Raw genomic sequence first — 5,449 nt, forward strand, 5'->3', positions numbered from 1 at the left:
TTTCTAGAGGGCAGTTCAAATAAAAAATATATATTTAAAATTGTCTCGAAGCTGATATCTGAACAGAATATAAGTTTGTGAGCAGCGTTGTTTGAGGAGAGGTTGGAGGACATCACACCTCCTCCATGTTGTGGGAGTGACAGTCACATTTCCTCCAGCCTCTCCTTCACTGACAGGACTGCATTACTGTCATCCTGATCAAGTGTTACAAATCAGTAAACAAAAGAACCACCACGAGTTTCAGACTTTCTTATTATGCGTGTGTGCGGCCTTCGTTATCAGGAGGATGCTCTCTGATTAGACTTTACTTTGACTTCGATGCAGGATGAAACTCAACGTGAATCTGTAACAATAACAAATTCAATGTAAGGGCACAGGAGCTACAAAGGAAACAGGGATGTGCAGCTGTAATATAATGATGTATTACCATCTCGTTATGCTCTCAAGTATACTCAACACTTGGTTGTGTATTTGGTCGTACAGTCAAGTCTAAAGAGACATTTGTATCCCCTTTCCCCACTTCCAGTTCAAATGTTCATGTGTCTAAGCATCCATCCTCTGTTAGTGACTCGCAGGATGGCATGTGAAAATAGCCTGAAATCTATGAGGACATTATTTGAATAACTAATAAGTCTTTTAGTGTAGATGGCCCCTGCAATGAGGAGCTATGAAAAGTACCAAAACACACCGGCTGGTCGGACTGTACACTAAAGCTCATCTGGACAGTTTATAATAACTGTCCCTGGCAGAAAGGTAAACAAAGGTCAACAGTGCTGACATTTATAAAAACATCCCAAGAGACCCAACGCAATTAACCTGTCAGTTGGCTATTTAGCTAGCAACCGTTAGCTTAATATCTACCAAACGTTATCTATCTATCTATCTATCTATCTATCTATCTATCTATCTATCTATCTATCTATCTATCTATCTATCTATCTATCTATCTATCTATCTATCTATCTATCCATCCATCTATCTATCTATCTATCTATCTATCTATCTATCTATCTATCTATCTATCTATCTATCTATCTATCTATCTATCTATCTATCTATCTATCTATCTATCTATCTATCTATCTATTGAATGCTGGCTATTTACCTAGCTATGGCCACATGTTTGGCTCTCACAATTTAAGATTAGAGTTATTATTTAACACCCTGGTTAGACTTGCAGTGCAGACCTGTGTCTACGTTCAGGCAGTTAGAGTAATTATAAAAACATTGCTGACGTGTTTTTTTTTTAGGCAGACCGGCTGCTCTCACAGCTCATAAAAATCACTGTGTATTCCCAAATATGCGTTTTTGGGCTATAGTCAACACATATTGTTGACTATAGGTACCTGCTGTGTGGACTGAGGCTGGAAAACGGAGTCTTATTTTGATTATGGTCCTTGGTCTTGGAATGACCTTCAATCAAGCCTCAAACTGATGGCACTCGTCCCTATAACCTGTTTTAAATTGAAGTTGTCTGAGGTCCTTACCACCAGCTGCTCTTGCATTAATATGTAGTGTACCTTACTGTCTTTTTGTTTACTTCGTTGTGTTTTCTGTATTTTATATGTCTGCGTTATGTGTAAGAACGTGTAACGTTGCTGCCTTCTTGGCCAGGTCAGCATTGTAAATGAGATTTTGACTCAATGTTTTCATCTGGTTAAAGAAAGGTTAAATACAAATATTAGTAATCAAAATAGTTAGTTTCTTGCATGAAAAAGGGTTATAACTTAGTAACCATTCATTAAAAAGCTCAAAAACTGTTTCTTTGGCAAGTTAAGGTTGATAAAGCTGGCCACCCCATTATATCCATTACGCTTTAAATGGAAGACATTATATGGAAATGCGGACTAGAGCCGGCAAAGCAGAAGGTGAATTAATTATTGAAGAATTGTCTTAGCTATTTTTCATTAACGTACTCTTGTTTTAACTGTATCCCATTATGTTCTGTATGCCTTGTGACCATTTAATTTTGTAAAATGCAAAACAAATGAAGAGAGATAAATGACTTCCTTTTGTTCCCTTTCCTCTCCTGCATCTTCCTCTTCCATCTTCATCTTTCTTCATCACCCTTTCTCTCACTCTTTTCTCCTCCTTCCTTCTCACCATTTACTTTCTCTATCCTAACTCCAATCTTTCCTGCTGCCTCACGTCCTGCTCTTCCTCCAACTTCCTCCTCCCTCCCTCCCTCCCTCCCTCCTCTTCCTCCTCTCAGTGATGAAGGAGGGAGTTTTAGAAAGAGAGAGGATGAGAGGAGGAGGTTGAAGGGGGGGTGGGTCTCTATAAGAGCAGCTGTCTGCAGACTCCACGTAGCCAGAAAAACCTGCAGAGACCGAGGGAAGTAAACGTAAACGCTGACCAACATCTACCTGCACCGAGGGACCCTAAAGGCACACGCCCCAACACAGGTAGGAAAACATGCCTTGACCTCTGACCTCTGACCTTTGATATAGATCATTTTGTGTTTTGCATGTAAGTCGTATTCGTTTTTAAGAATCCTTAACAGTAACCTTAACCTTAACCTTAACCTCAAGTAAAAAAGAGTTTAATTGACGACACCTTGTCCAGAAAGTAAAGATAACATTTTAAATCCTTTTAACTTCTTGGTTGTTTCTTACGTTTAAATGTAGAAGATTAAGAGAGTCCAATAAATTAATTCTATTTAAGTGTGTTTTGCATATAATTTGCACAACGAAATACTTTTTTATGTCACAAAAAGTCAACTTGGGGATACACTCACAAGAAATTGATGGGTACAAGACGTTTTTTCATCTTAAAAAAAGTCAAATTGAAGACATGCTCTTAGGGAAGTAAGGATATCATTTTAAATACCTTTGATGCATCTTTTGTTGACCAATATGAGACATCAATCCAAATGTAAATTACATTTCAACTTAAATCAAAATTCAACTTAATCAATTGCACTTTTGATGACAGTAAAACTGTAAAAAGTGCACCTCCTGACCTCTTCAGAAAGTGGTGATATCATTTCAAATCTCTTTCCCTCTTTAGATGCAACATGTTTTGTTAATGAAGCAGTTTTAGATTATAGTTGGGAGAGCCCAATACATAAATGCAATACAAAAATTCAACTTAAACAATTGCACATAAGGGATGAGTTACAGACTTTTACTGAAAGAGTTGCATTTGATTTTCCCATCGGTCTTTGTGTGCGTCACCTGTTTAAAGGTGCTAGTGTTAAGGTGCGTCAAACTTCTGACCTTTGAAACCGAACCCTTTGTATTTTTACAAAAGGCCTAATTGGAGACACACTGGACCCATTAGAGTTGTTCTTTATTAGTATTTGTCTGCGTCACTTGTCTACGTATCGTTACGCCTGCTCTACGTTTCACTGTTGCATCTTTTGTCGTGACGCCGTGACCTTCTGACCTTTGATCTTTCTGCGGCCGAGTGCTTGTGACGACCATCTTTATCTATTGGATAGACCTAAAACCTTTTCATTCATGCAGTCTGACACTAACATGTTTAAGAACATTTCTTCCCTTTCAACGTGAATGGGATCGATATTCAGGGAAATCTCGTCACATATCATGCACTGCAGAGACTCACACGTTAAAGGGTTACGTCAATGTGAGGAAAGACGTTTAAACCAATCACGAGACTCCGCTGATGAGGTATTTTGAGCCCCGGACGACATTGACGTAAATGCACCCGTTTAGCATTTACGTCAATGCTAGTTGTTTGTGAAACTTTTATTATTGAAAGAGATACAAGAAAGTTGGCACCAGATAAAACCAGCTATCCAGCCAATTATGACTACAACAATAAAAGCAAATGAATTTATACGAACAACAATAGTAATAATAAAAACAAATAGGCTTTTCACATTGCTAAAAGGCTCTTTACAGGCAATACAAACAGGATTTCTGCTGTATGTAGTTTCATTTTGTTTCATTTAGGAGTGGTTGTAGTTAGATATGAAGTCGTCTTTACAAAACCAACTTTTACTGATTTGATTCTGGACAAATATTCACAAAATGTGTCTTTTATATTACCTAAGACCTTGACCATACTATGCAAGGCCATTTTATATATAAACAATTAGCACATTACAGTTCAAAGTGCTTTACAAAAAACATTTAAAGCATTTAGATCATATCAGTCAAAGCCAAGAAGATGCGATTAAAATAAGCAAAAATATAATAACAGGTAGACTGACATAGAAAAAAATGAAAAATAAAATACAAGAAGAAAAGTTGCAGTGCAGTTTAAGATATATAAGTGTTTGATTTAATAAAATAACCAGCTGATACGCCAATCTTTTCCTATTTCTATTTGAGTGTTATGGCGGTTTGCACCCACATGTGTTGCATTGATGCTAAAACAAACACCAGTGTGGTAAATAGCATCAATGTAACACGTCTTATGGAGCACATATGGACTGTTGTGCTAAACTTCCCCACGGTGAAATACTGCATGTTAAGTGAGTTAAAAGCACAAAGAGGCTTCACATAGGAAAAGATTGGCGGAAGAACGTTCTGCTTTTATGATGCAAACAAATTGATATTAAGCAACCAGTAATGCCAACATTAATTACAGTGTAATCAGAGTTTTTCAATTGTAATTGCATTGTAATATTATATTTTAACTGTACTATAATATTATATTGACCTGTATCTTAATCTTGTTTTATAATTGTTTGTTTGATAGAGATTATGCAATGTTTTTAGTATTTATTGATTGATATGTACCTGCCTAAGGACTGCAGATGGAAATTAGCTATTAGCTCAAATCTGGCATAAAACATCAAAGTCAAAAGTCAAAGTCAACTTTAAAGGTGGGGTAAGTAAGTTTGAGAAACCGGCTCGAGATACACTTTTTGTTATATTCCATGGAATGCTCTTAACATCCCGATAGCAATGAATATCTTAAGTGCTTTGACAAAAAATCCATAAAAAAAATGTCATCTGTGGAAGCCGTGGTACTGTAAAAAGCACGACCAATCATCTGAGCCGGCCCGGCTAAAATAACTGGATGGCCTACCTGCCTGTCAGCCTTCCATCTGTGCACAAACTTATCTCGTGCCCTCATTGGTCATGTGCGCGTTCGTGTGTGTTGGAGGAGGGGCTCTGTAAGGAAGTGGCAGATTTTCTCCGGTTGTGTATTTTCAAATTCTAGCGATCTCAAGCCGGTTTCTCAAACTTACCTACCCTACCTTTAATGTACATTTTTCTGTGTGTTTGTACAGACAGAGAGATCAAAATAACGTTTATTCTCTTTTCTGAGATTAATGTATTTGTATGCATGGTCCTTGTTTAACTAAATACAAAACACACACTGCAAAGATATCTGAAGGTGTATCGCTCCGTCTGAGGACTACACACGTTTGTTTGGTCGAGAGGAAAAGGTCATAAACAGATCGTCCATATTACTCATTACTCGTTAGGCCTGATTTACTGCCACGCTCCGCTGGTTTCATGAATGAAAGCAG

At 37.5% G+C, this 5,449-nt stretch overlaps 1 protein-coding gene across 1 annotated transcript in view; it reads left to right on the forward strand.

The window, feature by feature from the left end:
* Positions 1 to 2,306: 2,306 nt before the first annotated feature.
* The window catches only part of LOC117496983 (prepronociceptin-like), an 18,215-nt gene continuing 15,072 nt past the window's right edge, over positions 2,307 to 5,449 (forward strand). The window contains exon 1 of the mRNA XM_034148865.1: positions 2,307 to 2,405. The gene's annotated coding sequence lies outside the window, so the exon portion shown is untranslated. The remainder of the gene's footprint in view (positions 2,406 to 5,449) is intronic.

Source organism: Trematomus bernacchii, unplaced genomic scaffold (assembly GCF_902827165.1).
Source record: "Trematomus bernacchii unplaced genomic scaffold, fTreBer1.1, whole genome shotgun sequence".
Classification (NCBI taxonomy): domain Eukaryota; kingdom Metazoa; phylum Chordata; class Actinopteri; order Perciformes; family Nototheniidae; genus Trematomus; species Trematomus bernacchii.